Source organism: Nycticebus coucang, chromosome 16 (genome assembly GCF_027406575.1).
Source record: "Nycticebus coucang isolate mNycCou1 chromosome 16, mNycCou1.pri, whole genome shotgun sequence".
Classification (NCBI taxonomy): domain Eukaryota; kingdom Metazoa; phylum Chordata; class Mammalia; order Primates; family Lorisidae; genus Nycticebus; species Nycticebus coucang.
Window position 1 is genome coordinate 95,821,309 of NC_069795.1, and position 12,126 is coordinate 95,833,434.

Here is a 12,126-nt window from a genome sequence, read left to right on the forward strand (position 1 = left end):
ATGAATTACATGTTAACAGTCCCTCTACAGTTTAGAAATCCAAAGTGCTCTGAACACTACAGAGTTTTTTTCCCCATAAAGCAATGACAAAACCTTATATGATCTGAACTCACTTGGTGTGCAGGGTCACCTGAAAAAAATGAATACTTAGTCAATTTTTTCCCTGCCTGTTGTGTCCATGTGTTAATTCTTGATTATTTTGGATATCATTTGGGGTGTTACGTCATATACCATGAACACACACAGGGGTGGGGAATCTGTGGCCTTCTGATTTCAAGATTGTTCTTTTTTAAAGCACCAAAGGAGGCAAAAAAATCTTTATATTTCTCTCCTGTTCCCCTTTTAATAAAAGGGTTTGTTTTATAAAATATGGATTTAGTCAAAAAGCTGCACTCACAGATCCAGAAGGTCTGGGCTTGCGTGCATGCGCACTATCTCTACATGTCTGCTTTTTTAGACTGTAAACTCCTTGTGACCTGGGACTAAATGATAACCTGTGTGTAGCTCAGGTTCCTGGCACCTTTAATAAATGTGTGGTGAGAGAATAAACTCTTCCAGAACATAACAGTTAGGTGAAGAGGAACTGGAAAGCAGTGCCTTATTTATTTCCTTGAACACAAAACAGACTGCCTTCTGTTCACAGGAGGTTGACCTGCTTTACTTTGGGAATACTTAAAAATGCTCAATATAATGAGTAACTTGGTACCAAAATAAAAAAGAAGATAAAAATAAAACGTAATGCCTTGTGCTATAATATCCAACTTCTATTTTCATCTCTTATCCACTTGCCCCATACAGCTTTAGGTTTTTAGCTAACTTCTTGAGGAAGAAAGCCACATTGAGATATCTATATACTGAATACTTTGAGTGGGTGTGTGTGTGTGTGTATTTTTAAATTCCTTGGTAAGAGTGATTTAAAAAGCTTTGAATGTGGTACCTGATTCATTATAGTTTTTAGAAATTATTTTATAAAGTGTAAGAAATATGAATCTGGATTGCAGAAAAGTAGAATATTAAAAAAATTAATTATAATGACAAAATTCACAGGAAGCAAAAGTGGTTTATGCTCTATTTTTTTAAGTACAATTTAAAATTATTCTTTCATGCCATATATGAGCTTACAGAGCCAGTATGAAAATTGCTAATAGCTAAAAAATGCTTGTATTTTCTGGACTTGTGTAAATTAAATAGCCGTTCACTAACACAGCAGTATAATTGTACAGCCTACATAATGCCTTGCTTCAGTAAAAGTTCTATGGAAATTTTAAGATGTGGAGTGAGACAGCCATTTGAATTATGCAAGTGTATTTTTTTCCATTTTATTTAACAAATTGGCTTGGATACAATGGCTTATTGGCATCTTTTGGTATTTGTAACTGGTACAGCTGAACTCTTAAAACATAACTGGTGGGCCATTTTCTGCTCAACTGAACAAGGCTTTCACTATAGAACAGTGGTTTAAAATGTGTTAAACTTACCAAATATTCATGTTGAAGGATAACTTAGTCAAGAAGTTGTAGTTAACTGAAAAGTACTGTGCTTCTTATCAATTTATTATTTAGTTTTAGTTTGGAGTTTTGTAAAAGGGATATGATACTCTGATACTTGCTTTTTGAAATATTATTAATTTAGTCGGCAGTTTTAATGCCACTTCAGAAATCAGTTGTGATAAATAGCTCTAATTTGATCTTGAGCAAAAATCACCATTGGTGTAATCCCTTGACCCTTACAATATATGCACCCTTTTGATCCCCCTCCTCCCATTTTTTGTAAACAAAAGTTGGGATATATATATATACACACAAAAAAAATTTTCATTTTTATCTTTCCTTCCTCCCAGGAGGGAAGTTTCTGAACTAGCTGGCTGATGATAGAACCCTGGGAAACATAAATATTTATGGACCCACAAAGATAGAAGAAATAGTTAAGTCCAAGGAGAATCAGGGAAGTATGGGGGCATGAGAGCCTAGTAATACAGTTTAAAGCAGGGAGGGGTCAGCCTTGTGGCTCACACCTATAATCCTAACATTCTGGGAAGGTGAGGCAGGAGGATTCCTTGAATTCAGGAGTTTGAGACCAGCCTGAGCAAGAGCGAGACCCCATGTCTACTAAAAGTAGAAGAATTAGCTGAGTGTGCTGGTGCACCTGTAGTCCTAGCTACTTGGGAAGCTGAGGCAGGAGGATCACTTCAGCATGGGAATTTGAGGTTGCTGTGAGCTATGATGATGCCACTGCACTCTTGCCTGGGCAACAGAGTTTGCCTGGGCAACAGAGTGAGACTCTGTCTCCATTCTCATGAATGAATAAATGAATGAATGATGACCATCAGTCGGATTCAACAAAAATCTAATGTGATGCCCTTCAAAAGAGGCAATATGGCAGAGTGGTTGAGATTTAAATGTCTGTATGTCAAAGTCACACGAGCTTGGATTCAAGTCCACTCTACCCTGATCTTAAGCAAGTTATTTGACCTAAACCTCAGTTTCTTTTTTTCTTTTTCTTTTATTTTGTTTCATTTATGTTATTTTCCCAGTGAACTTCAGATGCAGGAGTTAAAGTGACTATAGATATACTCATCTTTTTTGTTGTTGTTGTTAAATCATAGCTGTGTACATTAGTGCAATCAAGGGGTACAATGTGCTGGTTTCATATACAATCTGAGGTATTCTCATCAAACTGTTCAAAGTATCCTTCATGGCATTTTCTTACTTATTGTATGTAGACATTTGTATTCTGCATTTAGTAGGTTTTGCCTGTACCCATTCTAAGATGTACGTAGGTGTGGCCCCCCCATTGCCCTCCCTCCACCGTAATCTCCTCCCTTGGACCTTTCCCCATATTCTTGTGCTATAGTTATAGCCTTCATGTGAAAGCTATAATTTAGCTTCATAGTAGGGCTGAGTACATTGGATACTTTTTCTTCCATTCTTGAGATACTTTGCTAAGAAGAATATGTTCCAACTCCATCCATGTAAACATGAAAGAGGTAAAGTCTCCATCTTTCTTTAAGGCTGCATGATATTCCACAGTATACATGTATTTGCTAGTCCATTCATGGGTCGATGGGCACTTGGGCTTCTTCCATGACTTAGCGATTATGAATTGGGCTGCAGTAAACATTCTGGTACAGATGTCTTTGATATATTGTGATTTTTGGTCTTCTGGGTATAAACCTAGTAAAGGAATTATAGGATCGAATGGCAGGTCTATTTTTAGGTCTCTAAGTATTCTCCAAACATCCTTCCAGAAGGAACATATTAGTGTGCATTCCCACCAGCAGTGTAGAAGTGTGCCATTTTCTCCACATCCATGCCAACATCTCTGGTTTTGGGATTTTGTTATGTGGGCTACTCTTACTGGGGTTAGGTGATATCTCAAAGTAGTTTTGATTTGCATTTCTCTGATGATTAAGGATGATGAGCTTTTTTTCATGTGTTTGTAGATTGTACATCTGTCTTCTTTAGACAAGTTTCTCTTCAAGTCCTTTGCCCACCCTGAGATGGGATCACTTGTTCTTTTCTTGCTAATACATTTGAGTTCTCTGTGGATTCTGGTTATTAAACCTTTATCGGAGGTATAACCTGCAAATATTTTCTCCCATTCTGAGGGCTGTGTGCTTGCTTTACTTACTATGTTCTTGGCTGTGCAGAAGCTTTTTAGTTTGATCAGGTCCCAGTAATATATTTTTGATACTGCTTCAATTGCCTGGGAGTCTTCCTCATAAAATATTCACCCAGGCCGATTCCTTCAAGAGTTTTCCCTGTACTTTCTTCAAGTATTTTTATTGTTTCATGTCTTAAGTTTAAATCTGTTATCCAGTGAGAGTCTATCTTAGTTAATGGTGAAAGGTGTGGGTCCAGTTTCAGTCTTTTACAGATCGCCAGCCAGTTCACCCAGCACCATTTGTTAAATAGGGAATCTTTTCCCCACTGAATGTTTTTAATTGGCTTGTCAAAGATCAAATAACGGTAAGTAGCTGGATTCATCTCTTGGTTCTCTATTCTGTTCCAGACATCTACTTCTCTGTTTTTGTGCCAGTACCATGCTGTTTTGATCACTATCGATTTATAGTACAGTCTCAGGTCTGGTAGCGTGATTCCTCCTACTTTGTTTTTATTTCTGAGTAATGTTTTGGCTATTTGAGGTTTTTTCTGATTTCATATAAAATGAAGTATTATTTTTTCAAGATCTTTAAAATATGACAATGGAGCTTTAATAGGAATTGCATTAAAATTATATATTGCTTTGGGTAGTATAGACATTTAAACAATGTTGATTCTTCCCAGCCATGAGCATGGTATGTTTTGCCATTTGTTAACATCTTCAGCTATTTCTTTTCTTAAAGTTTCATAGTTCTCTTTATAGAGCTCTTTCACGTCCTTTGTTAGGTATACTCCCAAATATTTCATCTTCTTTGGCACTACTGTGAAAGGAATAGAGTCCTTGACTGTTTTTTCGGCTTGGCTATTGTTGGTATATATAAAGGGTACAGATTTATGGGTGTTGATTTTGTAGCCTGAGACATTGCTGTATTCCTTGATCACTTCTAAAAGTTTTGTAGTAGAATCCCTAGTGTTTTCCAGATATACGATCATATCATCTGTGAAGAGTGAAAGTTTGATCTCTTCTGACCCTATGTGGATACCCTTGATCACCTTTTCTTCTCTAATTGCAATGGCTAAAACTTCCATTACAGTGTTAAAGAGCAATGGAGACAATGGGCAACTTTGCCTGGTTCCTGATCTAAGTGGTAATGATTTCAATTTAACTCCATTCAATATGATATTGGCTGTGGGTTTGCTTTAGATGGCCTCTATTAGTTTAAGAAATGTCCCTTCTATACCAATTTTCTTAAGCGTTCTGATCATAAAGGTATGCTGGATATTATCAAAAGCTTTTTCTGCATCAATTGAGAAAATCATATGGTCTTTATCTTTTAGTTTGTTTATGTGCTGAATTAACATTTATAGACTTACATACATTAAACCAGCCTTGACACCCTGGGATAAATGCCACTTGGACATAGTGTATAATTTTTTTGATGTGTTGTTGGATTCTGTTTGTTAGGATCTTATTGAGTATTTTTACATCAATATTCATTAGTGATATCGGTCTATAATTTTCTTTTCTTGTTGGGTCTTTCCCTTGTTTAGGGATCAAGGTGATATTTGCTTCATAGAATGTGTTGGGTAGTATTCCTTCTTTTTCTATATTTTGGAAGAGGTTTAGTAATATAGGTACTAGTTCTTTAGTGGTTTGGTAGAATTCTGGTGTAAAGCCATCTGGTCCTGGGCTTTTCTTTTTAAGGGAGATTTTGTATAGTTGATGCTATTTTAGAACTTGATATAGGCCTGTTCAACATTTCCACTTCATCTGGCTAAGTCTTGGTAGGTGGCGTACTTCCAAGTATTGGTTGATTTCTTTCAGATTTTCATATTTCTGAGAGTAAAGTTTCTTGTAATATTCATTAAGGATTTTCTGAATTTCTGAGGGGTCTGTTGTCTTTTCATCTTTACCATTTCTGATTGATGAAATTAGAGATTTTACTTTTTTCCTGGTTAGGTTGGCCAAAGTTTTATCTATTTTATTGATCTGTTGTATAATTCTTTTGTTTTCAATTTTCATTTAATTCTGCTCTGATTTTGGTTATTTCTTTTCTTCTGCTAGGTTTGAGGTTCGAATGTTCTTCCTTCTCTGCCGCACCCACGGCATATAGCCGTAGTGAGGCAGTGCTGTCCGCGTTACAGAACGACGGGAAGGTGGTTTGTGCTCCCCGGAGCTTTGCCCCCAGCTGCCCTCAGTATGCACAGCATCAGAAATGTTGCCTAGCATGCTCAGTTACCCGCTTAAGTTTAAAGATTGTGGCGTCTACTCATGTGTTTGTCATCCTGTACCAGAAGTCTGTTTGTTCTGATAAATTGTCAATATGTGCTTTCCTAAGAATGAGCACAATGCACTACTAATCCAGATAGAGCACAGCCTTGTGAGCTGCTAAACTCAGTGGCACCAACAATGAGCACATAAAGATGTTTTCCCACCAGTGAGCTAAGACGATAAGCCCAAGGACATGAAATACAAATTATCTACATAAGTTACAAAGTCACTGAAACATCCACCCACCATAAAGTCCTGTTCAGAACATCTTGTTTCACCAATTGTCACACATAATAAAAATCAATAGGAAAAATAATACTTGTCAAGGAATTTACTCTAAATCAAAATTATAATTATCAATAACAATAAGATCAAATAGTAAATGTAAAATTAGTCAAGCATTAACATAAAGAAGATGTCAAGCTGTTCTAAAAAGATAATAAGAAACTGAGATAGGAGAAAGCAGACAAAGTTGACTAATAACCGCCACCCTCCAGAAGCGGAACGTTAAAACATAACAATGCATGATAAATCACACTTGTAAACGCAAAGATAACCCGCACACGTAAGCAAAAAGATTGCATTATGTAAGCTCTGTAAAAATGTATAAATACCAACATGTATACCCAATAAATTCACAGCTGCTTCCTTCATCACATGCTGTGTGGCAGTTTGTCATTTTTCCTGCGCCGACCTCTCAACTTTCCTCGTTCCTTCTCCCTGCACTCCCTCGGACTGAAGGCCACCGACAGGCCAACCCGTTGCAGGTGGCGCCTTGAACAGGGACCTGAAGGACAGGTAATCTTCTCTCTCTTTCTTTCTTTTTCAAGGTTGAGGGCGACTCTCACCAGGGAGCTGCAGTCCCGCCGGTAAAGGCTGACCGGTTAAGTGTGAGCAATCAGCAGGTACCATGGGGCACGCATTAACCAAGGATATTAAAGCATGCATAGATGCCTCACCAGCGATAGTCCAAAGTATGGCCTATGCTGCAGCAATGCAAGGACAGAAATTCAGCGCCTATATTAAAAATACCTTCAATAAGGGAGGTAAGGGGCCGAGAGCTCCTGCTGACACTTGCTACAATTGTGGCAAGCCAGGTCACATGCAGAAGGACTGTAAACAGTCCCATGCCAATAAGCCGAGGGGGGAACCGCCCGGCTTATGCCCTTGTTGTAAGAAGGGGCGACATTAGAGAAATGAATGTAAATCAAAATTTCATAAGAATGGAACCCCCTTAAATAACAAGGGAGACACTGATCCTGAGGATCAGGACGTACAGAGATCAAAAAACTAGCAAAGGGGCATTCTCCCAGCCCAGGCACCAAGGGAGAGCAGGCTGTAGCTTGTAAAACACAGCCTTTATCTACATTAAATCCTCAAGCCCCTGAATTTACTATTCATGACCTTTCACGGGGCACTCCTAGAAGTGCAGGTTTAAATTTAACAAATGAAAAGAATGTCTTATTATCCAAATAGGACGGTGTTACTTTAATCCCCACTGCAATGAAAAGGCAACTTTTACCTGGAACGGTTGGAATTATAATTAGTAGAAGTTCAAATTATACTAAAAACTTTGAAGTTATTCCAGGAGTAGTTAACTCAGATTCGGAAAAGACAACGCAGAAGGAGACACCAGCAGCTACTACAAGATCTCACCCGCCGCTTGAAGAAAATGAAAGTACACTCGCCGATAGCGAACAAAACCACCGGACGCATTTCCACTGGCTCCAAGACGGCTGAAAAAGCCCAGCGGGGAAGGAAGCTGGGGGCCCCCCCTGCCCTTCGTGGGGTGGGCCTACCTCCCAAGTGTTACAGCCCCCAGACAGCAGCACTGGCAGAATCCCAAGGGTGAGATTTAGAACCTTTATTATTGGCCCTTTGCCACTAGTAATTTGTATAAATAAGAAAAATATTTTTACAAACTGAATCTTTGTCAACGGATAAGATTCTTGCCTTTTAAACCTTCTAATTATCAGTTTAGCTGAATGAATAAGTGACTTCATGGTAAACTGGAATCCTGTTTAGTGGAAAGTGAGTTTTTGAGAGTAAGAGAAATTAAACAGAAAGGAGAATGACATTGTGTAAAGAAAGAATCTTATGTGATAAATTTTGTCCTGAAACAGAATAGTTATGTAAGAAAGTAAAAGGCAGGACAAAAGTTCAAGAAAGTTTAGAATGTTTGTAGATGGTCTGTGCAGGTTAAATGAAACTCATAAAAGAGAATTTATGAAAGAATTTACATGTGATCCAGTTAACTATGTATTTCCTTTAAAATCTTTTAACTTGTAAAAATAACTAATTGTATTGCATCCTTTAATATTCAACATGATAAACAAGTAAATGTTATGTTAATTATAAAAAAAACCTTCTTATGTAATGTTACCTGTAAATCTACAAAACAATCCATAGTATGATAATACAGCATTACAAGTGTTAAAAACACTTAATGAATTAATTAGACCTAAAAAATTTGTAACAGCTTTAATTTTAGGCATTGCAGCTTTAATTTCTATAATCACTACTTTTGCTGTAACTACTACAACTTTAGTGCAACAAATGCATACAACATACTATGTCAATACTCTTGGCAATAATATAACTTTAACATTAATGACACAAACTAATATAGATAATAAGCTTAAAACTAAATTAAATGTGTTAAAAAAGGTAGTCTTAACTTTAGGTCAGAACATTAAGTACATACAACAGAAACTACAAACAAAATGTCACTCAACATTTCAAGCCATTTACATTACACCTTTACCATACAACATGTCTGAATCATGGAGTAAAGTGCAAGCACATTTACAAGGTGTTTGGAGAAACAATAATATAACACATGATTTACACGGCTTACAACAAGATATTACAGCCCTAAGTCAAGCTCACTTACCAGTAACTTCTCTTAACACATTAGCTCAATCTTTAATGAGTTTAAAGCACTCAATCCTCTTAACTGGATCCAGTATATTGTGCTCATAACCATTATTAGTTGTTTGTCATTTTGTGTTGTGTTGTTGTTACCATGTCTCATACAGTATCTGTTTTCCTCTATTATCTCTATACGCCAAGAAGTCTTTGAACTGCGGTTTAAAAACAAAAAAGGGGGAAATGCCGCACCCACGGCATATAGCCGTAGTGAGGCAGTGCTGTCCGCGTTACAGAACGACGGGAAGGTGGTTTGTGCTCCCCGGAGCTTTGCCCCCAGCTGCCCCCAGTATGCACAGCATCAGAAATGTTGCCTAGCATGCTCAGTTACCCGCTTAAGTTTAAAGATTGTGGCGTCTACTCATGTGTTTGTCATCCTGTACCAGAAGTCTGTTTGTTCTGATAAATTGTCAATATGTGCTTTCCTAAGAATGAGCACAATGCACTACTAATCCAGATAGAGCACAGCCTTGTGAGCTGCTAAACTCAGTGGCACCAACAATGAGCACATAAAGATGTTTTCCCACCAGTGAGCTAAGACGATAAGCCCAAGGACATGAAATACAAATTATCTACATAAGTTACAAAGTCACTGAAACATCCACCCACCATAAAGTCCTGTTCAGAACATCTTGTTTCACCAATTGTCACACATAATAAAAATCAATAGGAAAAATAATACTTGTCAAGGAATTTACTCTAAATCAAAATTATAATTATCAATAACAATAAGATCAAATAGTAAATGTAAAATTAGTCAAGCATTAACATAAAGAAGATGTCAAGCTGTTCTAAAAAGATAATAAGAAACTGAGATAGGAGAAAGCAGACAAAGTTGACTAATAACCGCCACCCTCCAGAAGCGGAACGTTAAAACATAACAATGCATGATAAATCACACTTGTAAACGCAAAGATAACCCGCACACGTAAGCAAAAAGATTGCATTATGTAAGCTCTGTAAAAATGTATAAATACCAACATGTATACCCAATAAATTCACAGCTGCTTCCTTCATCACATGCTGTGTGGCAGTCTGTCATTTTTCCTGCGCCGACCTCTCAACTTTCCTCGTTCCTTCTCCCTGCACTCCCTCGGACTGAAACCCACTGACTGAGCGATCCGTAGCACTTCTCCAGTTTCTTCAGATGTCCCATTAAGTTATTAACTTCCTCTCTTTCCGTTTTCTTTCTTTCTTTCTTTTTTATTAAATCATAGCTGTGTACATTGATATGATCATGGGGCATCATTCACTAGCTTCACAGACCATTTGACACACTTTCATCACACTGGTTAGCATAGCCTTCCTGGCATTCTCTCAGTTACTGTGCCAAGACACTTACATTCCATATTTACCAAGTTTCACATATACCATGCACCGCTGGTGTAATCCCACCAATCTCTTTCCCTCTACCCACCTCCCCCCCATTTTCTTGAGGAAGGCTTGCAGTGCTATAAATTTCCCTCTTAGGACTGCCTTTGCAGTATTCCAGAGGTTCTGATAATTCATGTCTTAATTATTGTTTTGTTCCAAAAATTTGGTGATTTCCTTCTTAATCTCGTCTATAAACCGTCTATCCTTCAGCATAAGGTTATTTAGCTTCCATGTTTTTGTATGGGTATGCAGATTCCTGTTGTTTTGAGTTCAACTTTTATTCCATGATGGTCTGAGAAGATGCAAGGAATAATTTCTATTTTTTTTTTTTTTTAATTTGCTGAGGTTAGATTTGTGGCCTAGGATGTGGTCAATTTTGGAGTACATTCTGTGGGCTGATGAGAAGAATATGTATTCAGTTTTGTTGGTATGAAATGTTCTATAGATGTCTGTTAAGTCCAGGTGTTGATTGGTTAAGTTTAAATCTAAAATTTCTTTGCTTAGCTTCTTTTTGGAGGATCTATCCAGCACTGCTAAAAGGGGTGTTAAAATCTCCAACTACTATGGAACTGCAGGAAATCGAGTTGCTCATGTCTGTTTGAGTTTCTCTTATAAATTGAGGTGCGTTCTGGTTGGGTGCATAAATATTAATAATTGAAATATCATATTGAGTATTGCCTATAACAAATATGAAGTGTCCATTCTTATCCTTCCTTATTTTGGTTGGTTTAAAGCCTATTGCATCTGTGAATAGGATTGCAATGCCTACTTTTTTCTGCTTTCCATTTGCCTGTTGTATAGATGACCATCCCTTCACCTTGAGTCTATATTTGTCTTTTAATGTAAGATGAGATTCTTGTATGCAGCAGATATCTGGCTCGAGTTTTTGTATCCAGTCAGCCAGCCTGTGCCTCTTTAGAGGACAATTTAAACCATTCACATTAATTGAGAATATTGATAAGCCTTTCGAGAGTCCAGTGGACATTTTTAATCTTTTGTGACTGTGGAAGTTGGAATTTGATCAAAATTTTCTGGGTGGGTTTACTTTTGTGGTGGAGGATTATGCTGGTCTTTATGGAGGATAACCTGGAGAGCAGGTTTAGTTATGGCAAGTTTCTTCAACATGTGAATGTCATTGAAGTATTTAATTTCTCCATCATAAATGAAACTGAGTTTAGCTGGATACAGGATCCTGGGTTGAAACTTATTTTGTTTTAGGAGATTAAAAGTCAATGACCATCCTCTTTTAGTTTGAAAGGTTTCAGCAGAGTGACCTGCAGTTATTCTAATATTCTTTTCCTTATAGGTAATGGTTTTCTTTAGTCTGGCTGCTTTCAGAATTTTCTCCTTCATATTAACTTTAGTGAAATTGATTATGATGTGTCTGGGGGATGTCTTATTCGGGTTGAGTCATGCTGGAGTTCTGAAACTGTCTGCTACCTGAATTTTAGAATCTCTTGGCATGTCTGGAAAGTTCTCTTTCATAATCTCATGGAGAAGAGACTCTGTGCCTTGTGAAGCTACTTCATTGCTTTTGGGGATCCCTATACGATGAATATTGATTTTCTTCAAATTATCCCAGAGCTCTCTGAGAGAGTGATCTGTTTTTGCCCTCTATTTCTCTTCCTCTTTCAGAGTTTGGAAGCATTTGAAAACTTTGTCTTCAATGTCAGAAATCCTTTCTTCTGCTTGCTTCATTCTGTTACTGAGGGATTCTACTGTGTTTCTCAGATCTTTGAGGGCTGCAACTTCTTGTCTCAATGTGTCAAAGTCTTTGGTCATTTGGTCTTTGAATTCGTTGAATTCTTGAGACATCTTTTGGGTTACTGCTTGGAATTTTAATTCAATCTTATTTGCTATCCAGATTCTGAATTCGATTTCTGACATCTCAGCTATTTGTTTGTGCATGGGATCTTGTGCTGTGTCTGCCCCATTGTTCCTTAGGGGATT

The 12,126-nt window shown here is 37.5% G+C and overlaps 1 protein-coding gene across 6 annotated transcripts in view; it reads left to right on the top strand.

Annotated features, from left to right (window-relative positions):
• GNB4 (G protein subunit beta 4) overlaps window positions 1-12,126 on the top strand; it is an 87,795-nt gene that overhangs the window by 20,312 nt on the left and 55,357 nt on the right. The window lies entirely within an intron of this gene.